The following is a 27,040-nucleotide window of genomic DNA, read 5'->3' on the forward strand; positions in this document are numbered from 1 at the left end:
GATTCTCTAAGAAGTTGACTCCAAATCAATACCAGCCCACAGCCAGGCTTCCCACTACGAGGGGGAAAGAGAGCCCCTCATTGTCAGCCATTCCGATCGCTGAGAGTTCTATTATTTGTGTTCTCTTCCTAAATAAAATACCTATTATGCTATCGGCAAACTGAGGAAGAGGAGACATGGGGATTGCAGGAACACCGGAGAGGGGACTTCAACCTGGGTTCTCTTTGTTCCATATTCAAAGCTCCTTCCATTCTACTAAGTCAGAAGTCCTAGTTTGCCTTCAGGGCTTTCTGTGTGTGTTTGCCCTTCTGGGGTGAGTGTCATACTCAACAAGCCCAGAACCTGAGTAGCCTGGCCCTTCCTAGACAGTCAGGGTTTGAGTCAGGTGACTTCACCCAGAACCAATGGTACAGATGCTGGAAGTCAATGACTTGATCTGCTCCCTGAAAAGATGAATTGACCAAATGAGAGTCTCTGTGGGGATTGAACTAGATAGTTCTGGGAAGTTGAGAAAGAAGGTTCTGGGAGCCAAAGTAGGTAAGTCAGGAAGGCAAGAGCAGCTGGAGAGATCTCGCATTAGCTGACATTAGGAGGAGGAAAGAACTTGAGAAAGCAGACACTATGACATTGAGAAAATGTATTTAAAGCTTAGAGATAGGCTAGTTGCTGCGGTAGACCTAAGGCTGGGCAGAGGAGCAACCCACCCCAATGCGGGCAGTGCCTGGAAAAGGTTTAAAAGCAATAATGAAATTTGCATCTTACTTATTATTACTATCACTGTGCTCTGGCAAATCCAAACAGCGTCAGGAAAGAAGCTTTCTAAGTTGTACACTATTGCTGCAGTTATTGTATTGTACACTATTGCTGAGTTTTAGTAATGTATATGTAAGATTCAAATTAGCCTGCTGTTTATAATTTGTCCTTTAAGAAACACTGTATTCTGCATAGTAGTTCTTTAAAGAACATTCAGTTAGCAGTCAGTCCCCACACAGCCACACGAGGACCCAGCCACACACTCTCACTTCAAGGGTAACTCTTTAACAGTGTAGATCTATGATGGCTCTGTAGGAGTTTAGCTCATTTCTCCAGAACCTTAGACTGACAGCACAGAACTCGTAAAGAGGAAGAAACACAACTTGAGACACTTTAGTTTGTCACAGCACTATTTGGAGTTTTTAATTCGTGTTCAATCTAAAGATCTGAGGTGTGATAGTATTCTTTGGTATGTGCAAAATTAAATTTATTCATGAGATATTTTACTGAATTCGAATAATATCATTAATACTGAAATTTATTCTGCTTTCTTTATTGTGAGAGGTTTGCATTAAAACTAAAAGATGAATCAAGAATAAAGCAATTATTACTATTATTATTATTTTTTATAAATGAAGTTTGTCACATAGAGGAGAGTGGTGTTACATCTTATCTGATCTGTGTGACAAATGCCCCAGGTGACCTGATAGTCTCATCCTTTCTGCTCATCATTCCAACTCTACTTTCTAGCCATCTTCAACTGACTCTGACCAACAAGGTCAGACCCACGTGAAACCCACGTTAACTAAAAACAGCCTCACTTCTGGCTTCTTCCTTGCATTTGGCTGCTAGGGAGGAGTCAGAGGAAGTCTGGAAATCAGGAGAGAGGAAAACGATGTTGGGTTGTTTATTCCATCCTCTGCCTTCCTACAGTGTCTATCGGTCAGGGTACCAGAAGAAGAGTGGCACCTCAAATGGAACAACATGAAGAGAATCAAATGAAGAAACTATTTAACAGAGCCAGGAACTGCTGCCAGGAACTTAATAGGTGTGGCTCAATGTTCTGGGGCCAAAACCAGCAAGGCTGTGTTGCTACCCCATGGTCTGAAGGGGCAAAGTGGGGGAGTTCTGAGGAAGGACATTGAACAGCCCTTGCCAGGAATCAGGTGAATAAGTGTCCCCAACTCACTCTCCTCTTTTCCTCCCACCTCTCAGGGTGATCACAACAGAAAGCTGGAACACCAGGCAGCACATAGGCAGCAGCAGGGACTGCACAGGTCGGGGAGAGTGGAGAGCAGATCCAAGGGACAAACGGAAAGAATTCAGCAGGGAGGGACACTGGCTGCCCACTGTCCCTGCCCCAGGACACTACACAGGACCAGTTACTGAAGTGCTGCTTCTTATCTACAAACCCACTCAGCTGCTCTCTGCTCTATAATGCTGAGGCTGTGTTTCCTCTCTGCCAACTGGCTCCCTCTTAGATCCTCCCCATAGGGTTCTAGAGGAAAATGGAGAATTTGGGGACGGAAGAAGAGATTTACTTCTTCCTGTTAGCTTTTTGTGCATTTCCTGTTTGCCTCCAGTTCCTAACAGCCTCACCTCAGCCTTACTTCTTCTTCTGAGCCGACAGTTAATTTCAGTAGCAGCAATTGCAGTTGAATCCAGTTTGCAGGCTTTCTAACACAGCCATCTTCGTTGGGTCTTCTTGGAGTTGGAGAACCCAGCAGTTGCCCAGATCTCTCTCCTCAGAGGACTGAGTCCTATCCCTTCAGGAGCCCTTCTCCAAGCATAAGATGGCAGCAACCGAACCTCAACTCCAAGTTTAGAGATGGCAGCAGTGGAAGCAACCCCTTCTCAGTTATCTGAGTCTCTGCTCTCTGGAAGTCCCCCGTAAACTTTTTTTTGGAGGGGTGGGGGTAACTGGGGATTGAACTCAGGGGCACTGGTCCATGAGCCACATCCCCAGCCCTATTTGTATTTTATTCAGAGACAGGGTCTCATGGAGTTGCTTAGCGCCTCTCTTTTGCTGAGGCTGGCTTTGAATGTGTGATCCTCCTGCCTCAGCCTCTTGAGCCTCTGAGATTACAGGTGTATACCACCACGCACAGCTTCCCATAAACTTGAATAATTTCAATCCCTTTCCTTGTTTCCCCCAATCCTAGAGAAAAATAGATTCATTCTGCAATTGTCACTAGCATGATTCCTTCGTGTTCTCTTTTTGGCACAGATGAAAGGAGCCTGGATCCCTGCATCACAATATGGAAGAAAACTACTCCAACCAGAACACAGTCACCGAGTTGTCACATGCAAGAAAAGCACTTTGTGTAAAACCGCTAAAATATGGAGGATCTTATTTCTTTCTTTGCTATTTATTTATTTACTTTAACTGATAAGTAAAAATCATGTATAAGTATAGTGTGCAACATGATATTTTGACATATATACGTACAGTAGAGTGTCTAGACCAGGCTATTCAAAATATGTATTACCTCACATATCTTTTTCTGTGATGAGAACCCCTAACATTTATTTTCTAGCATTTAAAAATATACAATATATTGTTATTAACTATAGTCACCATGATGTACAACAAATTTCTTGAACTTATTTCTCCCAACAGAAACTTTGTGTCTTTTTACCAACATCTCCCCAGTGCTCTCACCTCAGTTATGGTAACTACCATTCTCTCCGTTTCTATGAATTTGACTTTTTCAGATTCCATATATAAATGTGGGTATTATTCCTTACAACAACTAGCTATACTAAAGCCTGAGGAAGTTTTTAAAGTTACATGTTTCTAGACTCCATTCAAAACCTACAAAGCAGAATCTTCCAGTTCTGTGTCTGGTAATCTATAATTTTAAAATGCTGTTCAACCTTGTTGGGAAGCCACAGTCTAAATCACCCTAAACAGGTGATTCGTATTCACCAGGTAGTAACTACCCTCCAAAACCAGACTTGATATTCAAAACTCATCCATAGCCTCAAAATTAACCTTGTACCTTTTAACTGCTCTTATTTAATAGAAATGTCACTAGCAGATATAGTTCAGGATTGAGGAAATCTGGCAGGAACTGGGCTATAGAAATGTTTGCCCTCCATCCCCACCCCCAAAAGAACTTTCAGATATACTGATTGCCTGCCAGCATTGACTGCCCCTGAAAATTGTGCCTCTGCCAACTATGTGACAGACCCTGGCCAGATTTACTCAATGGGACACAATGGCTGGGACTCCTTGCTACCCTGTTAAAAAGCCCTGACCCAGAGAACTCGGGAGCCCTGTCATAAGATAGCTGATGCAGATTTTCATACTTCCTTGTTTCACATACTTGTTTTGATCCTTATGGCTCTTTGCAGGTGACAGCAGTAATTGAGGCATGTACTTGGCACAAGCATCTTCCCAGGGGTTCTCACAGACTGTGGTTCCCATGCCAATTGTAGACATTTTCTGAAAGCAAACGATAGCCTGGAGGGGAGGTAAAGGAAAAGGCAGAGCCTGGTTGGGTGACTTTGTCCTAAGACAAAGGATTATAGCGAATGGTGCTCATGACTGCCAAGTACCAGGACCCTCCTGGGCATCTCAAGCTGTTCTATCTAAATGATTGTTGTTGATTTTGTGTCTGCACCTAGAGATGACAAGCAGACCAGCACAACAGAAAGCAGCTCCTTGACAGGCTTCCAGCAATTTCCTTCATAAGGGCTGTGTCCTTAAAAGAGAATTTAGAGGTCAAAAATTCATCCCCCCTATTCACGCAGGATGCCCACCTCAACGAGTCGCACTGCGAGACAAAAAGACTCCTAGGAGCTTTTCAGGCATGTTCTCACAGCAGCCTGGAATGCTCAAATTAGCAGTAATTACATCTAGAGAGAAAAACATAGCTTAAAAGAATTATGGGTGTGACTTTTGGCACATGGAATGGAATATAGAAAACCATGGCATTTCGAAACCCACAACCAAAACCTACAAAGGCTTTTAGTTTATAGAAAAAGTCCTTAGACCCTGAACTAAAATAGATCAATCTTATTTCAAATCTAAAGATGGTTGAGCCCCCCACATTCTGCTAGCAGGGAACAAGCAGTAAATGCTACCTGCCACTCAAAATGGCCTATTTGCAAACACCCTCTGCAGAAATGAGACGGGGTGACTTGAATGGAAGGAACTCCTGAAGAGCAGGGTCAAGAGCCATGGGGAAAATAGACCAGGGAGCTACTCCCAGAGACCAGAGCTGGGGTCTAGTCAAGGAACATTGCCTTTTCCCAGAGTGGGGAGACCACACAACAGCTGTCCCTCAGACTTCAGAGTTGCTGTGGATCAATAATTGTTATGTGCCTCACATCTGCTCCCTCCCTATTTGAGCAAGAGTATTTATTTTTATAATTCTATCCCCGATTCATTTTGAACATTCCGTTCATGTGGGGCAATTAGTTAGCTTTTTGAAGCCACAGATACCTGCATCCTCCTATACAAGGTATTACCTATGGTCAGAAGTTTAAAGATAACCCCCCAAGACTCTTGTCTTCTAGTTGTTCTATTAAGCACTACTCTTGCTACAACTATCAAAGGATTACAGAGATGTAATTATGATTAGAGCTGATCTTGACATAGGGAGATTATCTTGAATTACATGGGTGCATCCAATCTATTCACATGAGCTCTTAAGAGAAGATAATTTTCTCTACCTGAAAACAGAGATGAGGCAGAAGGGAAGGTCCAAGAGGTTTAAAGCAAGAAACGATCTTGACCCACCATGCTGGCTTTGAAAATGAAGGGGGCCAAGAAATGCAGGCAACTTTCAAAAAGCTGAGCGCCATCTGCAGTCAACAGCATACAAGAAAACAGGGAACTCAGTTCTACCACTGCACAGACTTGAATTAAATTTTCCCAACAGCTGAAAAAGCTTGAAGTGGACACTGCATCCAGGCAGAAGTGCCTTCCTGCCAATACTTTGATTTCACTCGTCTGGGTCATGCTGTACCTGGACTTCTGGCATATAGAACTGTAAAATAATAAACTGGCCTTATTTTGAGTAACTAAAGATATGGTCATTTGTTATGGCAGCAATAGAAAACTAATACACTCTTTCTCTCCCATAAATGATAAAGAGAGCTTCTATTTGATGGTTTGCCTTTTACTTTAACAGAGCTATAGGATTCAGGTGGAGAAAGATGAGTTTACAGCCCTAACTGTCAATGGCAAAGGGTGAGTTCTAAGAAATATTGAATAAATCACAATTCTGCTTTCGTCCGGTGAAGTAAGTTCTTTCACTGTTATTATTTGAAAACTATGAAGTCTTCAGACTTGGAGAGGTGGGATGAAGTAAAACGTGTTGCTATATGGGATAGTGTACACCCATTAGATCTATATATTTCTGAGGAACTGAAAAGCAGAGTTTAAAACAGATGCTTGAATTACACGAAGCCTGTTAAAGTGGAAAATGCATCATGTTCATATCTCTAAGCTTTGGTTCTCTTTCTGCAAGACAGAGATAGAGTATCTCCACCACAGATCACATGTCTTTCTGTAGAGGATCAACTTAAAAATATTTATCCAACTTGAGCCATCCAAGCATCAGTTTTTCAGCATTTCCTGTATCTGTATGCAACCTGTTCTGTTTTCCTAACTTTTCTCTTTAACTCACTTCATACGTTTTTGCACTTTTTAAGGCACAATAAAGAAATTGAACTGCTATTTAAACTTAAAATCTTAACCCATGTGATTCCTGAAATCATTTCACACACTACCCTTTGGGAAATTATATGCTAAGACAATCATAACGCAACAAACTATAGAAGATTCTATACAAAGGTAAAAGTTAACTGGTATATTTTCAAGTATTATTAGGAAATCAATTCAGAGATAACAAAATAAGATACTCCCAGGGCCAGATACATATTACTCTGATCAACTGAAGTCTGAATTTGCTCAGCAGAGACCTCCCTTGTGAGCACAGGGTACATATTAAAGATGACATAAGTCTCTTGTGATACAAAGATGAACAAAATAATCTGCAGATCTTGCTATTATTGAACTCAACAGTCTATTGAAATAACAGAAATTCAACAAGAAACAATATAAGCAATTATTTAATTACATTTTATGCAAAGGACTTGCATTTCTGTATATTTTCTGGCCATCTCCCCAATTATATATTAAGGGTCATTAACTGGACCATGCCTGCAGCAGTTCAAACCATAACTACAAATTTTTTATCCTCTTTTTATTGAGTGGTTAGGTTCATGTCTGCTTCACTTGAATCTGGACTAGTCTGAGAAACTCACTCTTAACCAACAAGATGCAGCAAATGATGATCCACAACTTCCGAGTTCAGACATAGTCGTCTTTTCCACAAGACATTACTCCAGAAATTACTCCAGAATTTTACTGACTTGAAACAATCAGAATTTATTATTCACAGTCTCTCTGGGTCAAGAATTCTAGTTGTGGAGCTAGTCTCAGACTCTCTCAAACCATTTCAGTCAAGATATTATCCAGGGTTGTGGTCATCTGAAGGCTTGGCTGAGGCTGGGGGACAGGTTTGAAGGTAGTTCACTCACTTGCTACTGAACAAAGTCCTCAGGTTCTTGCTGAGCTTATTAATGGAAGTCTCAGTTCCTTGCCATGGTTGCCAGGGTTTCTTTAGGGTCACACCAGGTGACTTTCCCCCCAAGCAAGTGACTTAAGAGAGAGAGCAAAAAGAAACCAGGATACCTTCATATCCTGATCATGGGAATTGAACATCATTACTCTGTGTTATTCTATTCATTAGAAGTAAATCCTGCAGGACTGGAGATGTAGCTTAGTTGGTAAAAGCACTTACCTAGCATGTGTGAGGCCCTGAGTTCAATCCCTACCATGCAAGAAGAAGAAAAAATGAGGTACACACTACACTTGAAAGAGGAAGGGTAGGTCCTGCATTTTGAAGGAGGGCATACCAAAGTATTTAGGAACTATTTTAATATCACCAGATCAGTCACAAAAAGTGATACAGCTTGCTAACTAGACAGACATTGCATAAAACCTTCCTTCTTTAACTGCCATGTTAAAGATCAAAATACCCTAAGATTGCTGTGCTGTGAGAAAAGGCAGCTCACATAGAGTGACCACATGTAGGTACACCAATTGACATCTCAGCCTAGGTCCCAGCCAACCATCAACGTCAGCCACAAAAATGTGAGTGTTGTCACCTGAGTGTTTGTGTCCACCCCCAATTGGTATGTTGAAACCTAGTCACCAGTGTGAGAGAACACTTTGGAGTTGGGGCCTTGGGGAGACACTGAGGTCATTTTGGGCACAGCCCTCATGAGCAGGACTACTGACTTTATAAGAAGTCAGAGAGACCCCTTACCCCTTCGGTATGTGAAGTGACAACCAAAAGACTTCTAGGAAGTGGGCCTCAGCAGACTCTGAATCTCCATTGCCTTGATCTTGGTCTCTCACCTTCCAGAACTGTGAAGAATAAACTTCTGCCATTGATAAACCACCAGGTCCATGGTATTTTGTTCTGACCACCCAAATGGACTAAGCCAATGAGCAATGATGCCTCCAGATGACCCAGCCCCAGCTGTTGATACCTCCAGCTATCATCTCTCCTAGCCATTGAATATTCCCAGTTCCCATATGTAAGTCATGCCTAAGATCAGATGCCTCTTCTCCATATAGTAAAAGAGGGAACACAGCATAGTACAGGGATTGCACGCAGGGCATCTCCAGAACCAGGGTCAATCCTGCTCCGCTGCTTTAAGCAACTTGACCATGGGCAATTTTCTTTACCTCTCTAAGCCCCAGGTTCTTCATTCCTCAGTCAAGAAAACAAGAGTAAACAAATGTTGTTGTGAGGACTGAAAGGAATAATACTAAGTTCCCACTATATAATCTATGCAAGGTACTGTTTTTAATTTAATCATTATTATCTTTTTATTCTCATTAAATCTGTTCCTCTTCCAGTACTTCCCATCAGTTCATGTCACAAAAATCCTGAGTCACACCCCAGGCTCAACATTAAAACAACAACAGCAAAATGTTCAACTCCTGCTTATGTTTCACCAAGTCTTTATATAAGGAATCAAGTCCTGTTGATTCTACCTCCACAGTTTCTGTTATCCTTTCACCCTCAAAGCCAATTAAAGGGCCAGGAGGAAGTTCCCTTGGAACACTGACTGAAATGGAAAGTAAACACCACTGGGAACACCAGCATGAGGAAGCCACAAGTACTTACCAGAAGCAGAGAGTGAATGTGGCTGGAAAGAACGCTTGGATCTGTCAGTAGAGGTGTGGTCTTGTGGTATGTTCTCATCCAAAATAGTGAGTGGAAATGTTGTGTGCAACTTCTGCCTCACCTGTGTAAGTGGCAAGACTTGCCTGGACTTGTTACCTTTTCTCCTACCTGTGATCTGGAACATGAATAGGCCCGAGCCTGACCTTGACCATGGAGAAAAAAATCCTTTCAGGGATGGTGGAATTAAAAAAAAAAAAAAGAAAAAAACAGGTTCTCCCAATAACCTCACAAAACTACTAGTACAGACAGGCCAGATGTTTATGTGAAAGGGACATAAATTTCTCTCTAGATTTTTCTGTCTCCTTTGTTATACCAGCCTAGTCATCCTGCAAAGTAATACAGGCATCCCCACATCCTATTCCTCCATTGGCTGATGGGCAGGGAGTAGGGATGGGGGGAAGACATCACTTTCTCAGAGTGTTGGTGGGCTTCAAAATTCCAAATTAAAAAGTGTGAACACATTTATACAGCCCAAAACAGCCTCCCATGGCACTGTCACTCTGGTAAGGAGCAAGAACAATCATCCCAAGGACCCCAAAAGGGCACAGGAGCAGTCGAGACTACTTGAAGGAGCCTGGCTAATAGAATCACTGGATGGCCATCCTAGATCAGACAGGAATAAGAAAGTTCAGTCAATACCATTTGAAAAACAATGAGCCTCCTGAAATTTAGACACCATTTCAGGACATGGATTGGAAATTCGAAATGGCAGAGACTAAGTTTCTGCTACCCAATTTAATTTAAAAAAATTAAGATCAGGTTTAAAAAGATACATAAAATTGATCTTGCACATCTAAACTTGATAAATGAGATTTGTATCCACAACAATAACTCCCAGAGACTTAGCAATCATCAGCTGGGAGTTGACCTCAGGTCAACCCTATGCTGAGCACCTCACAGGAGGGGTACCTTGCTTCATCTTCTGCACACCTCAATTATGTTATTATTATTCTACAAGCGAGAAGCCAGGATCTGGGAGATGTTAGGTAACATAGCCAAGGCCTTTGTTACTGAGTGGCAGGCCCAGGATTCCAACCCAAGTCATCTGGTCCAAAGCCCAGACTCTTAATTAATTTCAAGGGTAAACACAACTCGAGGTTATCTGCTTCAGAGGGTAGTATTGTTTGAAGTTGAACCACTTATAAAGGATTGTTATTCCATGAACTGTTTGACTTCTAATAGACATTCAGAAAAGTACACACACTTAAGTGTATGGCTCAATAAATTTTCATGAACTGAGCAAACCTATATAAATCACCATCCAGAATAAGAAAGAACATGAAGAGAACTCCAGAAGTCCCTCAACGCCACCCTTCCAGGCATTACTCCCCCTCTAAGGTAATCAGTGCCCCAAAGCCCATAGAATCAGAGGCCAATTCTTGCTGACTTTTCATTTATGAATTTAGTTCATGTGACAGAAGTTACCACTTCTCTTTTTACAACTATTTCAACATAGATAAAAAATCAAGGCTTCACATGATCAACTTTCTAGTTTTCCTCTTTCTCCTGGTTTTTTTTTTTTTTTTTTTAGATCAATTCAACATGGTTAACATCTACTCAGTTATAACTGAGTGTTCATGTTGAGCAGTGGGTCAGAAAAGCAACACATATGATGGTGGCTCTACCTCCTAAAATAAGAGATGTTTGGGCTCCCATGTCCTGTTAACTTCTTTTGGAAAGTGCAAAGTGTTAAATAAATACAAGGCAACATTATGGATTTTATCTGCCTGGTATCACAGGTGCCTAATAAGGTACTATTAATATCTCAAGGTGTTTGGACTAACTTATTTGACAAGAATCCCTGGGTCACCCAGGTCAGGCTAGTTTACAGAATAAAACTAAACTATCCTTTTGATACAAACTTGGAACTAGTTTGTATCAAAATTTTATTTGGTCTGTCTTCCTTCTTTCCTTCCTTCCTTCCTTCCTTCCTTTCTTTCTTTCATTCTTTCTTTTTCCTTCAGTATTGGAGATTGAACTCAGGGCCTCAAGAATGCTAGGCACTTGCTGTACACCCCAGTCCTTATAATTTTCTTTCTTTCTTTTTTTCTTTTTTTAATTAATTTTTTATTTGTTCTAACTAGCTATGCATGACAGTAAAATGCATTTATGCATTTTTATAAGTCATACATAAATGGAGTATAATTTCTCATTTTTATGATTGTTCATGTTGTAGGATCACATCAGTCATGCAGTCATATATGTACATGAGGTAATAATGTCTGTTTCACTCTACTATCCTTCCTATCCCATACCCCTTCCCCAAACTTTACTCCCCTCTACCTAAAGTAACTCTATTCTTCCCTAGCTTCCTGCCCCATATTGTGAATTAGCATCTGCATATCAGAGAAAATATTTAGCCTTTGTTTTTTGGGGTTTGGTTTATTTCCCTTAGCATGATATTCTCCAACAGGGTCTCACTAAGTTGCCCAGGCTCACCTTGAACTTATGATCCTCCTTACCTCAGACTCCCATGTGACTGGGATTACAAGCATGGGCCACTGTGTCTGACTATTGGGTATATTTTCCAAGGCAAATGATAATAAATTACCAAAGTAGAAGTTGTCCTTTGTGTTTTCCAAAAGTTCTTGGATTATCATGAAAATTATTTAGAGGCAGGAAATGAACCTAGATGTAGCTACTCTTTGTCAGATGGTGTGTTTCCTAAGCATATTAACTATATCCCATGTAATTCACTAGTAGAGGCATTTTATATGGACTAGCCATATGCATGTGATGTGTACATGTCTGCAGAAAAAAAATGTAGACTCTGTAGGCAAGCACACAATTTCACTTTAATTTCCACACTTAAGGAGTATCTTCTGCTCCATTCCCAGTTTTTAGAAATCATGTATAAGTAGTCATTTCTTCCCAGAAACAGGGAGGCCACATTATTTCTGTTCTTCATTTCTGGGATGCAGTCGACCTGTTTGTCCACCAAACCCACTCTCACCCTTCTCTGTGCACGAGGTGGTCAACTCCCTCCACAAATGCCCTTGCTCTCTGGCTTCTCAGTTGGGTCAAACCCTGGGAAGTAGTGCCAGGAGATCAGAAAAAGGGAGGAAAAAGAGCATAGAAATCTTCATTCCCTGGCTCCAGCCTCCCTCTCTGCCATGTCACCTGGCGGGTTGCATCCCTCTACCGAGACCCTGACTCCTGTCTAGCTGTTCTCTATCTATCCAGCTTAAGCAGCCTTCCACACATTCCTCTCTTTTCTAAATGCTCCCTCCTCTCCTCCCTTCTGGCTTGGGGATGGTAAAGTGATCCACCAATCACCCGACTCTGTTGTCCCTTATAAAGCTTTTTTTCAGATTGCCTAGTCTGGATATGGCAGCTGTTTTCAGCAGCCAAACCCAGGACAAAACCTGAGTAGTGATGCTCAAAGTAAGGCCTCAACCATCAACATTAGCATTTATAGTTGATCCATTTCCCCTCATCTTTTTTTTTTTTTTTTTAGTTGTCGATGGACACATACTTTTATTTTGTTTATTTATTTGTATGTGGTGCTGAGGATTGAACCCAGTGCCTCACACATGCTAGGCAAGTGCTCTATCACTGAGCTACAACCCCAACCCCAACAGTATCTCATTTCTTTTGGAATTATATGGCTTTATTTTCTGATTCTCAAATGATGCTATCTTTCATTTTCATTTTGATAATTTTTCTATGAGTGGGTAGGCAATGTTTTTGCCTACAAGAAGGGACCCACAGACCAAAATTAGAGTTAGTGAGATTTTGTATGATCTTCAAACTTTTTTTAAAAAATGCACACAAAGGAAAGCAAACAGAGCCCAATGAACCACTTTAACTGTTAAAACTTGTTTACACAATAGGGCTTGGATTTTTGCATGCTTTCCAGTCTCTGCACCCGCAATTTTCCTGATGCTCAGACCTAAGCATGTTCGTATTGCTCCCTCTTATGTGTGCCAGGGGCTCCTGCCTTCAGGGTCACACACCTTCACTGCCACGAGGAGGCCACCAGCAGCAGTTGCCAGTATAGAAACCAGGATCCAGGCCAGGGGATCAACTCAAGTAGACAATAAGAGGTTCTAAGTCCTTGAGCTCATTGGTTTCTCCATTAATAATGTCACAGAGGACAAAGATATAGGTCTGCTGAGATTATTAGATTTCTGGAACATCCTTCTTCCCCACTGGATCTTTTCTAGAAACTATTCCAAAGTATCCTTTCCCACCTCCAAATACTGTGCCAGCATTTGGGGATTTTTGAGATGTAAATTCACATCTGAAATGAGTGATTATCAGGTTGCTTGATATTTAGATTTCACTCAGCTCTATTGATTTGTGAATATTTTTATGTAATGATAGATTTTTGTAAAGTTCTAGTTTGCAAATTGCCTTTTCTTAAGAACCTAATCCACAATAACAGCATTTCTTCCTTCCCTTCTTTCTTTCTTTCTCTCTTTTTCTTTTCTTTCTCTATTTCTCATGAGCTAGTGGGGAGGAAGAAAGGAACAGAAGAATACATTCATTTAAAGGGAATTTTCAGAAAGAAAATTTTCAAAAACAAAAATAGGAAAAATGCCACCTATGGTCTCCAATAAAATCACACTAATATTTTGATACTTTTTAATCTTTTCTAAGAACTGTACTTTGAAATGACTAATAAAACATCTGAGAACCTGAACTGGTGGTCCAGGGACCATACTTTGTGTCTAAAATAATGTGGTCTATTTGACTAGAGTGTTAAGAGAAAAGCAAACGGCTTCTTCCGTTACATCTGACAGTATTTGTAGTGGGCAACATTTGGAAAGGGCCAGTTCTCATCTAAATCCAACCCGTGGTCTGGTATCAGGAAATTCTGCTTTGTAATATCAGATGCGGGACACATGCAGGATTTCAGTGTCAGACAAGGTGTGACATTATTCAAAGCCTTTTCCATCCATGTTTATCAACTTCCTAAGTTCTCTTGGGTGACTTAGGATTCCGTGGTGTTAATAAGGAATGAGTGTTGAAGAGCAATTTTACTACCCTGATTATTCTAGAAGGGTTGCTCTCCAGGGTGGATTCTGATAGCATGAAATTGCAGTTCTGACTGCATTGGTATGCTGGCAACATTTCTCTGATGTGAAGGCTGGTCTGGTTAAGGGAGGACCACTCACCAAACTCTTTCTCACACTTTTCACATGTATCATAGGATTTTGCTTCAGGATGGGCACTCTTAAGAGTGAGTCCAATGTTTGCACTGAAAATTTCCAGTATTCTTCACTTCCGTGAGTCTAACTCTGCTGGGAATTCTCTTATTCTCTGTGTAGCCTGCGCTCTGCAGTAAAGGCTTTTCCCCAGTTGTCACACAGCATTTCTCACCAATGTGCACCTCTGATGCTCAGCAAGGACACAGTTCTGAGTGGCAGCTCAAGAGTGACTGTCTTGACCAGTGCAGAGACAGCTGTGCCTGGGTCCAGTTGCACAGCACAGATGTTGGCATCACACACCACCCTCCATTCCAGTCATTTACCTGTGTTCAAGGGGTCTGTCCCTACTCTAGACCACTCACTGTCCTGGTCAGTAATCCAGCTCCCTATGGAGAGATATAGCACCTTGATTTCACTGACTCATTATGACACCTGCTCCCCCGAAATTCTGGCAAAAATTCCAAGGTCTTTTCTGGAGGTGATTTACATGACCCAGAGCTTACAGCAGACACACCCATCCTTGCATGCTGACCCCAATCACTGTTCTCAATGCATAAGCACTGCCACACTGTCCCCTGATTTCTCCAGGTGCTATACCTGAGTAATGAAAAGGTGGCTCTGCTTTGCTCACAAAAAATCTTTATGGTAGGAAAGATGTCGGTGATGTGAGCCACAAGGAGACCTGGCATTTGTCCCTCCATGAGGTACTTTGCCATAAAGGGCCCCACTATCCTTCAGTCACATCAGACCTCATGATATAACATACTCGCTATCTTATAAATTCCTTCCTAGTTAACTCTGCCTGTTGGATTCATTCGTCATCTCCTCACATGGGTTTCAATTGCTCCAAATATCAGTATAGTGTTTTTGGACTCTATCAGCTTGTGCAGTTCTAGTTAGCATTACAGAATACAATGTTAAGTCTTAAACCTGGGGAATAATCTTCTTCCACTCCATGTCCTGTGACCAGGGCACACTGAGGCTGGATGTTGGGCCCCAGAGGCTTCTGGTAACCCCATCCACTTGGCCGTGCTGGTCTCAGCCCATGATTCAGCCCTCTCTATCTGGTGTCAATGCTTGCAGCTCTTCCAGGCTGGAGTTGGGCCTGGCTCTACAGCTGTGTGGTCTTGGAGGTGGTTCTACTTCTGCAGCTCCTCTAGACATTGACCAGGTAGAGACTCTCTGAGGTGAGTTCATCCTTGGCACTACCAGGCATTGATCTAGTGGAGATCTGGCAGCAGTTCCACCTCGGACCCCATATATCTGCTTGCCATTACTGCAGTAGAGGCTATCCAAGGTGGCTTCATACCTATGACAAAATTCTGCCCAAGCCCTCGGGCTGTCAATGATGTCTTCTGAAATCTAGGTGGAGAATGCTACACCTTCACAGCTCTTGCATTCTGCACACCTGCATAATTAGCACCAGGTGAATGTGGCCAAGGTTTAAGGCTTGTACCTCCCAGACCAGCTAGTCAAGACATATCTTGGCCCGCTTGAGATAGCTTGAGCAGCCCAGGGGCACTGCACCAAAATGTGGGGAGCAGAGATCCAAAGCAGATCCAAGCAGCAAGCCATGGAGGGTACCCATGGCCCACCCCCTGAAAAAATTCTGCCTTTCTAGAGCTCTGGGCCTGAGACAGGAGGGGCAGCCTCAAAAATTTCTTAAATGCCTTTGAGTCTTTCTCCTAGTCTCTTGATGATCCCTTCTATTCATCCCAATCTCCTTAGCAAATGGCCACACAGTCACCTCCTCTGTTTGCTCTCCTAAATACTCCTCACTCTTTACATCACCAGGCTGTGAATTTTCCAAATCTTTCCATTCTGCTGTTCTTTTAACTATAAATTCCATCTTTAAATCATTCCCCCTTCTTGCTCTATGAAGCACTGTATGCAGTTAAAAGTAGCCACACAGCAAGTGCTGATTTCTTTGCTGTTCAGATCTTTCTGCCTGATGTCCTATTTGTTGATCTTAAATTCTGTCTTTCATAAAATTCTGAGGCATGAATACAATTCTGCCAAGTCCTTTGCAATGGTGTAACAAGGATGCTACAGTGGCCGGTCAGTTTATCATTTCTATCCACTATCTCATCATAATCGCCTTCACCATCCATTTTTCTACCTGCATTCTCACTACAAACATTGAATTAATCCCTAAGAAGAGTTAGGCTGTCCCTACAGCTTTTGTCTTCTGTTGAACCCTCATCAGAATTACACTAAGTGCTCTGTTCAGGACAATATAAACTTTTTCTGAACTGCTTCTCCAAATTCTTTTGTCTCTTCCCATTGTCTAGTTTCAAAGCCGCTACCACATTTTCAAGCACTCTTTTTATACCAACAGCTCCACTCTGGCTATTAATTTTATTTCTTAGTCCATTTCATGTTGTTGCAACAAAATGCATTAGACTGAGTAATTTATAAAGAATAGAGATGTATTTGGCTCTTGGTTCTGAAAGCTGGAAGGTCCTAGAGCATGATACAGGCATTTGGCATGGGCCTTCATGCTGTCATCCCACTGTGGAAGGTGGAACAGCTGGAGAGGGAAATACATAGAGAAACAGAGCTCGACTCCCACCTTTTATAACTAACTGACTCCCACAACAATGGCCTTAATCCATTCAAGATGCTGGTGCCCCTATGACCTAATCATTCCTTAAATGTTACACCTCTTGATATCACCTCAATGAAAGTAAAATTCAACCATGAGTTTTGGAGGGAACATTCAAATCATAGTACGTCCCATGATGTGAAATAGAGAGAGAGTGGAAGTAGCTGGATGGAAAAAAGGAAGGCAGGAACCCTTCACCTTTCCAACAAAAACAACTAGAAGGACAGAATACAATGAGAGATACAGGGGAAAGTTTGCACATAGGTTCTTGGACATTCTTGGAGTAGAGACAGAGAAATGAAGAAAATGATATTTAGGGAAGATACATGGATATCTTTGAAATAATATTGTAAACTAACTAAAATTAAATACAATCAAAGAGGAAAAAGGAAAGAACTCAAATCAAGGCAGCACTAGAAAAATAAACAAATAAATAAATGGTGCTGTTTTCTTAAACATTGGCCAAGGTGAGCTGCAGAATTCCTCCATCTCTTAAGTAAAGTCAGTGTTTGCCACTAGATGGCAATCACATGTCTAGAATAACTGAGGATCTTGTGCTTCATCAGTCCACCCATCATTAGATTCTGGTTTCCATGTTCTGCTTGGATACATTTTGATATTAAATGCAATTTGTCAATGCACGCCAAAATAGGTTAAAATCATGACCCAAAGCAGTGAGTGTTGTCAAAGTCACTGGTGGGTGGTTTTTCCTCCCATTGTTTAAGAACATATACTTGGAGCTCATGCCTGTTTTTCCTTCCTTAGGAACTTGACACTACTTTTGCCTTAGAAATGTCATTCCAGTGGCAGAATATAGCTCAGTGGTAGAGCACTTACCTAGCATGTAGAGGCCTTAGGTTCAACCCTCATCTCACCGCCCAACCCCAAAAGGAACTGTCATTCCAGACAACTACTTCTTAACAAAAAAAAAATGAGCAGACCAGGTCTTGGATTTAAAACAATTGACCAACTGGGGTTTTGCTTTGATTGGTTTGCTTTTCTAGCTTGATAAATTTAAACGAAGCTTTCTAACCTTTTCCTTCCCATACAAGATTAACATTGAACAAACCATGTGAGATCACAGTAGTATAGATGCTATTTGGGGGGAGAGGGTACTGGGGATTGAACCCAGGGGTGCTCAACAATTGAGCCACATCCCCAACCCTTTTTATGTTTTATTTTGAGACAAGTCTGGTTAAATTGTTTAGGGTCTCACCAAGTTGCTGAGGCTGGCTTTGAACTCCTCCTGCTAATATGTTTGATAGACACTTCTTTTATAGGTCCTCTTCATTATTTTAATATGCATATAAGGCTATTGACCCAGTAAGAGATCCAAGAAATACCAATATGATCACTTTATAAAGGAATTCTAAAAGTACATGTATGTTTTACATATATGCATATAATGAAAAACAATCAAATACAATGGTGTCAACATTGATCTTAGGTTTTCACAGTCACCTGTTTCTTGTGTGGTTTATACTAAGCAAGGACATTCACTGGAGATCTAGAGAGTCAGATGGGCTCCAGCTCTGAGTGAACTCATACTTAGTCCCCAGGGTCTTTCCTGTCATTTTCAGTAGGATCTGCTGCCATGCTGGAGAGGGGGTTGCAAAGCTCTGAAAGGCCTCACTTACATGGGATCTGAGGGTTTTAAGGTTCATTTGTGGGGAGAAAGTACAGGAGTTTTCTCTGAGACATAGCAGATCATATGTGGCTAGGCCTATAACATGGCAAATGGAAAAATGAATGAAAGTCCCAGGAGGGTGTCTTTCAACAGATGGCCACCAACATTATTTGACTATGTTGCCCTAAGTTGCCATGTATAGTGAATGGCTGAAAAACCAAACCATTTTAGCTGCTATATAAGACTAAAATCTCCCAGTTTTATTGTATTGGCATCCCCAAATGAATGATGGACTTAAAACATTCAAACCAGAAGTTTCCCTAAGGGTAAATCAAAGCATTAGTTAAACATATTGATTATAGACATGCTACAGCTGAGTCTCAAGTACCACTGACATCACAGAAATATCAGTTTTGGATTACAGTGCTTTGACCAAAGGGGAAGCCAACTAGGGGTAGGAGGAGACATCAGTGTGCATAAATATTTTAGTGGGAAAGCATTAGGGGTAGATCTTTTTAGCTACACTCTCCTCATCCACCAAACACTCACCCTTGACTAGGAACAGTTCAATATGGAGGACAGATTCATCCACCACAGTAGGAGAACATTGCTCCTACATTCTTCACTGCCCACACTGTTTTTTATCTGTAGTTTATCTAGTACTTCCTACTGCTTTTTGTGCTTAGTGTTAAGTCCTAATTAATGCCTAAAATGAGTCATCTAATTTAAACTACATGTTACATTTACAGTTGCCCCTTGTTTGCTATCTGTGAGGGATTGATTCCAGGACCCACCACAGCTACCAAAATCTGTGGATGCTCAAGCTCCTCACACAAAATGGTAGAAAACTCTATGATTTTGCACATAACCTATGTATATATTCCCATATACTTTAAATCTTTTCTAACACAATGTAAATGCTATGTGAAGGGTTGTTACATTATATTGCTTAGGGGATAATGACAAGAAAAAAACGTATATGTGTTTAGTAGGCACATTTTTCTTCACTTAGTTTTAGTCCAAGGTTGGTTTAATCTGCAGATGTGGAACCTACAGGTGCGGAGGGCCAGCTGTAGAAAGTCCATATGTAAACACATGCTTACCTTCACATTCTCAAATACATCACTCAGACATGCATGCACATGTTTGAAAAGGCTTGGCCTTTTTTTTTTAAATTAATAATGTAGCAACACATAGTTTAAAAGCAGCAGAATGGAAGACCATATACCTTTGTGGTAAGGGTAGTTATTCACAGTGCTGTATTTACTTCTTTTGCTGATTTCTCTTCCTTTCTTTTGGTCTGTACTTCTAAGTTCTCTATAATAACCAAATATTGCTTTTATAAATGAAAATCATAATATGTGGTTTGGGTAAAATGTAATTGATTATAATGAAAAAGAAATAGGTTCTTTTAAACAAGGTAGGGTGTAATTGGTCTTAGAGCTGACAGCTGAGGCGACCCTCAGCTAACTCTCCACTAACAGGCACTGACTTGAACAATATATCGCCTGTTTGTTTTCTCATCTTAGGTAGAGGAGGCGTTAATTGCCAAACCCTATTCAGAGATCAAATGGGAAGGTTATCTGAAAGCACTTGGTGATTAGACAGCAGACCGTAGAAAGTGCTGACTTACTTCACTGTTTCTTTGGTGTTTTCTATAAACTGTGTGCCTCTTGATACAGGAAATTCCCAGGAACAGGGATCACATGAGCCCTCTTATGGAACTACCCAAAGACCCATGTGAACCATGTGAACCATGGCCAGCAAGAGCTGCTGATGTCAAGACTAGAACCCCAGATTTGGTTCCAACAGTCAAGAGTCAAGATATGTTTCATCAGATATCCTGACAACAGAATTCCATAGGAACTGAGGTTGCCCAATAAAATACAGAACACCCAGTTAAACTTAAATTTTAGATATGGATATATGACAAATAATTTTTAGTATGAGTGTGTCCCAAACATTGCACAGGATTCACTTAGACTAGAAAAAGATGCCAAATTATTCCTCGATCATCTAAAATACATACTTAACTGAGCACCCTTCACTCTCCCCTTCCAGTTTGTTTGGCCGGTTAGTTTTAACTTATTAAACTCAGTTCCCTAATGACAGTTTAAGTTTGACAAATACATACTCAGGGCCTTTCCAAGAAGGAGTAAACTGGAATAAGACACAATGAGAGGTCATCTCAATAGCTTGGGTGGGGATGGCTGTTGGGGCACCCATCCCACTCTCTCAGGACATTGTAAACCGTAAAGAGCACTCAGGGTGACCATCAAGGACACTTCTTGCCCTTTAGTTGGCCTGGCCATTGTGCAAGAGAAGCACCTGCAGCAGCAAGCTGCTCACCTGCCACCCGACTGGAGCCTTTGTTCATCCCCTGGATGTGAAACTGGCTGGGGCCAAGAAAGCAAGTCAGCGAGGGTGAGGTCAGGCCTGGGCCACAGCCTGGCTTCCCACAGGCCTCCCTTGTCCCGAGTGATGGGGGAGTTGGTGTAAGGCAGTCTGGGATTGAAAGTCAGTTTTCCTGTAGGTGAAGCAAATAGGCAGAGCAGAGTCAGGAGTCCTGGCTGTGTGACTGCAATCTTGGCTTCCCTCCTCTGAACATCAGTTTCTCCATTTATAAATTAAGAGGAGTGATTCAATGATCGCTGAGGTCACATCCAACTCTGTAATGCTGATGTTTGAGTGGGATGCAGGGTCAGTAGTTTTGGTAAGGAAAAAATTTCGTGACAGCTAAGAAATATAAAGTTTGGTTGGGGACTCTGAGATTTGCTTCAGGATAGTGCCCTAAAGTGCAGAGTGGTACAGTGAGATCAACTAGAAGCAGTAAGGGAGATGGGGCTAAGAAAGGTCCCAAACTTACTCATGATGTTCTTCATTCCACTCCTGGTAAGGCCAAGTTCTTAAAGACAAGATCATATATCTCCTATGGGGGAAACTGATTATAAGTTCAACAACTGTTTATTATCTCCTTTCTCCAGAAAGGCAAAACTTTTGGGTACCGGTGTATTAACTATAAATAGCTGCTAATATGGTGTCTCAGTTCATTTACTATAATGAAATATCTGATGCTGATACTTTACTAAGAAGAGAGGTTTATTTAACTCATAGTCCTGGAAATTCGAGAGCACGGTGCTAACATTTATTCTGCTTTGGTGAAGGCCTCACTGTAGATGCATTACAGTGGCAGGAGCATGTGCAGAAGAAATAACATGGGGAGACAAGAAACAAGAAACCTGGGAGCAGTCAGGCTTGCTCTTACTATAGCAACCCCTCTGGGGGATCTAGTCTGCTAATACTAGACCAGACCCTCTCCCACGAGACAGCATTAACCCATTCACAAGGGTGGAACCCCCATGACCCAATTACTTCCCACTAGGCCCCACCTCTTAGTGATTCCACCATCTCAACTGCCACCCCGGGGACCAAGCTTCCAGCCCATGAACCTTTGGAGGACAAGCCATATCCAAGCCAGAGCATATGGTCTGAGTTTCCTTCATTCATTAATAATCCAACATATATTCATTTAGAATCTGCTCTATGTCAGGACAGTTCTAATCTCTGAAGACACAATATGGAAAGCCCTTTTGCCCTCTCCAGCAGAATATGGGAAAATAGCTTTCACTGTGTAACTCTTCCTCCAGTGGATAACAGTGAAAGCAGACACCATGGAACTCCAGAGGTTTGTTCTCCCTCATTCTGCCTCTTCATCCCACCACCTTGCTTTAAACCCTCACCAGACAAGCAAGGAGAGTTTTATGGATTGCATTGTGTCACCCTGAAATTCATATGTTGAAGCCCAAATCCCCAATGACTCAGAATGTGAACTCATTTGGATATAAGGTCTTTCCAGATGATCAAGTTAAGATGAGGTCATTAGGGTAGACTCTAAGCAAATAAGATCATGTCCTTATGAAAGGGGAAAATTTGGACACAGACACAGATGCACACAAGGAGAGCACTGTGTGCAGCGGAGGGCAGAAATCAGGATGGTGCATTCTCCAGCCAAGGAACACCAAAGATTGCCAGCAAACCACCAGAGGCTGGTAGAAAAGCATGGAAAGGATTCTCTGTCAGGGCCTCCAGAGGAAAGCAACCCTGCTCCGGAGTTGCTCTTGAACTTCAGGTCTCCAGAGCTGTGACATAATAAATTTCTGTTACTTAAACCAATCAGTCTGTGGCACTTCATTACAGCAGCCCTAGGAAACTAACTGAGAGAACCTTGATCGACCTGTGCTATTCTCTTTGCTTAAGGTTCATGGGGGTAGAAAGAAGGAAGATGTGGAGGGTGGAGATGTGCATCTCAAAGCAGCCTCAGGAGTCTGAGCCTCTGCTCTGGCTGGCTCTGACTGCACATGCAGCCCAATGACGCCTTCGCCATGGTCTCCCTGCTCATCTCAAGTGTGGAGCCTGCCCTTGGCCTCCCCACCTCCAATACACAAGCCAGGCCACGGTCCTACTCCATCTGTTTCAAAGATACCTCTCAGCTTCCGTTTCAGGTTCTGCTGATCTCCCAGTCCCGGTTTTACCTTTGGCATTCCAGGGTTGACAGGAGAGCCCATGGAGGCCTTCCCCAACTTAAACCAGCAGCAGGATAAGAATACTGGAGGCTGTTGAGGAATCACAGAGGGAAGGAGGATAGAGCAGGGAGAGGGTTTATAGAAAGAGGATTTTTTTGACTCAGGTTATAGGAAGGGAGCACCCCACTCTGGGTTTTTCAGACACTTTTGCATATATCCCCTACGAGCTATACAACTATCCTGGGGGAGCATTAACACGAGTGTTATTATTCTTTATATTTACATCTCCGTGTTACAGATGAAGAAATTGAGGCCACACAGGTTGCAACCCTTTTTCTAAATCACACAGTCAATAAGCAACTTGTGCTCTGTTTTGTTTTGCAGTGCAGAGGGTCAAACCCAGAGATTTGTCAGGCAAGTGCTTTACCACTGAGCTCCATGCCCAGCCCGAAAATCTGGTTTTAAAAGCAAGTTCTTTCTGCCCTCCCAACATCTCTCCCTATAGATCAGCATTTAGAAGCTAATGTAGGATGCAGTCTGGGCCAAGATGATGCAGGCAGAAGCAGACCAAAACAATCACTGACTTGGCTCCCTCCTGTCAAGTGCAGACGGGCCCAATACCACACACTAATAGCAAGAGCACTTTGCATTTATGTAATACCTCACAATTGACAGTGCTTCTGCAAGCAGTATCTCATTTAATCCCCACAGATATCTATATGAGGGGAAAAGAATAAAATCCGCACTTTATAAATGAAACAAATAAGCAAAGGTAGGCTAAATGCCTGACCTGGGATCACAGAGCCAGGGTATGGAAAATGGGGACTCCAACTCAGAGTTTCTTCTCAAGTCCATCTTGTTTTCTACTGCTGAGGAATAGGTCTAGGAATGGCAAATACTTGGCATACAGTCCCATCAATTCCCACAATTCCCAATCAGGGCAGACAGTACTAGTCGATCACAGCATTTTGCCCAGATTTGGTCCCAGGCTCCTCCTCCACACAGTTCTCCAAGCAGCCATTATCAGTCAAAGCAAGACAAGCAAGATGAAGATATTTCCAGCCTGCTCATTGAAGATTCAGGGCACAGAAAAAGAATGTAAAAATTCCCCTAATTACAAATCTGGCTCAAGACCCTAATAATGTGTTCTTGTGTAGTCAGTTTTTTCTCTTAATTTGTAATCACAAATCACACTAATGGCTAACATTATTTGAGCACCTACTGTGTTCCAGGTACTATATTAAGTACTTTTCATGCATTTTCCTAAAAAGAGGGTCCTATCATTTCTATTTCAGAGATAAAGCAATTAAGATTTTGCAAATTGGGCTGGGGATATAGCTCAGTGGGTAGAGTGCTTGACTCACAAGCACAAGGCCCTGGGTTCAAATCCCCAGCACTGAAAAAAAAAAAAAAAGATTTTGCAAATTTAGGAAACATACTAGATACAATCTGATACTGCCAAAGGCAGGAACCTCCCTACCTCGCTATACTGTCTCCTAATCCTTAGACCAACAGCTTTTTTCAATTCTGTGTAAGGAGAAGTGATTATTACATCTCCAAATCCATGAAGTCAACTGCTTGTAAAGGAAAGAAAACAGTAAGGAGAGTAGATTCCCAACAATCGGATTAATGAGACTTGCAATTTCACAAAGGATGTCCAACAGGCCAGTCCTGGTGAAAGTAGGTTAGGTGACGGGTTTGTAGTATGAACAGAACGTGGACTTGTGATCTGGAGTGTCCACATGTGCTATGCAGGACACACTGATGGGAAGAAATGGGGCCACATGCTCTCATGAAGCTAAATTTGGCAGTGTCCACACCGTTATGAAATTCCATTTGTCAAGGTAGGAAGGTAGATCTTATGTTACTGAGCAGTTCATGGCTTTCCACTCTTAGGATCCATGGCAAGTGGGCCTCCATTTGTACTTTTATTCATTGCCCTGCAGTTTTTAAGAGTGGATCTGGTGAAAACCAGGCTTCTCTGCTTCTGCTACTTTGCTGCCTCTGTGCTCAGACTGCTCATGGGGGCATCTATTGTTCTGTGGTGGTGGAAGCAGAGGTCCCAGTCTTCAGTCACTGGTCTCCTGAGTGTCAGAGCAGGAATTGTGCATTCATGTTAGCAGTGCCACTGACAGCAAGCACAGAAAAAGCTGGGCAAGGTAGCAGGGGTAGAAGCTTCCTGAACCTGGACTTGACAGGGGAACCCTGGGCCAGCCCCAGCTGTCCAGAAGGCAGTCTTCCCAATGTAGAAGAAACTATGACTCCCTTGTTGGCCTGGGTTTTAGTATCACTTAGGAAGTTGTTCCTGGAAGCTTAAGTTTGAATCTGCTTCTTCAGTTCTTTCAATGACTCTATAATCCATAAAAATCCCTGAAATAAATCCTTCTTGCATAAAGCAACTAAAGTGGATTCTATTCTATGCAACTACCTGACATAGAGTACTTAGCCTTCCCTCCACAATGGAGATTCTGAAATCCTAGGAAAAGTACATTTGACTAAATTCTAAGACCTTGTGCCTCCACTGAACTCACTCTCATGTTTCATAAGTTTTTCCCAGCTTTGGTCCTGTACTTGGATTTAACCTCTCTGGTATGGACTGAATCATGCCCCCACCCAAATTCATATGTGGAAGCTCTAACCTCCAAAGTGATGGTATTTTGAGATAAGACCTTTGAAAGGTAATTAGGGTTAGATGAGGTAATGTGGGCAGGGCCTTCATGATGGTATTAGTGCCCTTATAAGAAGAGATAATAGAGATTCTCTCTCTCTCTCTCTCTCTCTCTCTCTCTCTCTCTCTCTCTCTCTCTGTCAGGTGAAGACATTGCAAGAAGGTGACTATCTACAATCCAGGAAGAGAACAGCACCTTGACTTCCCATTCTTGGACTTCCCAGTATCCCAGACTGTGAGAACTAAGTTTCAGCTGTGTAAGTCTCTAGTCTACGGCATTTTGTTATAGCGGTCGAAGCTGATGGAACTACTTTCTGATTCTTCCTTCAGATCAACAATTCAGTTTCTCTCCATCTGTTAGAGTTGGATGGATATAGTTCCTGAACATTGTCACTCAGTTCCTCTTGCATGTTATCAAAGTTGAGGGACCAATCCCAACACCATCCAGCCTAATCTTGGGATATGTGGGTCAGATCCGTCAGCTCTCCAAGGCCTGCCCTCAGGCAAAGGAGCAGATTCATGTGTGTTGAGACTCTTGAGACTCTGAAGCACAGCTCAACAAGAGCCATGTGGTGATAGTACATTGGGTCTGCACAGAAAGAGGGCAGGAAGGACAACATAGAGAGGCTTAACTTTGTAATCCACATAAAGTACTGACAGTGGCACTTACAAAAGTTCAGAGAGAGCCAAATGCAAACAGAACTCATTCCTTGACTTTCAAGTTATTCTACAGTTTCTCTAAGTGTCTTTCAAGGAGTTGGGTGAAACCAGTTTCATTTTACTGTAAGTTTCTGCAAGAGTCTCCAAATTCCAGTGCCCTGGTTTTATCTCCTTTCCCCTCCTCAGGTTGGAATGATCCAGTACAGACTTACTGCAATTTTGCTTGAAGCCATTTTTGTCTCATCTGGTTTCATCTCCCAGTTCATGAGCTCATAAGTTTTGCATGATTTCAATATGAAGTCATCAGTGAGGCCCCAGCTTCCTGCATGGGCTTTAACCCTCAGAATCCTTTGGATAAACTGGAGGTAAGCCCCACAGTTTGCACTGAAACCTGAAACCCAGGGTTTCTCCCAGGTGTTCCAGCATGTGTGAATTTACATAGTACAGTTCAAATCTTTTTCTCCTTTTTAAACACCTTTCATGTTGCTGCTTCTCTCCTCAGTCTTTCCACCTGTCCTCTCAGAGAAGAGAAGGGCCCAGAAAGAACTCAATCCTGAAGGAACCAAATGGTCAAGGCTCAGGAATACTAAAGCTCTCTTACAAAGAATTGTAAAAATACTTGGAGAAGCTGAAGCAACACAGAAGAAAAGAAAATTCCACTCTGAGGCAATTGCATACAGAACAGAAAACAGTGTATACTTGCAATATCCTTTAATAGAGTCAACATTCTGAAACTCAGCCAAAATGTGTAGGTCTGGAATTCTGGAATGCGTAT

The sequence above is a fragment of the Sciurus carolinensis genome, chromosome 6, assembly GCF_902686445.1.
Source record: "Sciurus carolinensis chromosome 6, mSciCar1.2, whole genome shotgun sequence".
Taxonomy (NCBI): Eukaryota; Metazoa; Chordata; class Mammalia; order Rodentia; family Sciuridae; genus Sciurus; species Sciurus carolinensis.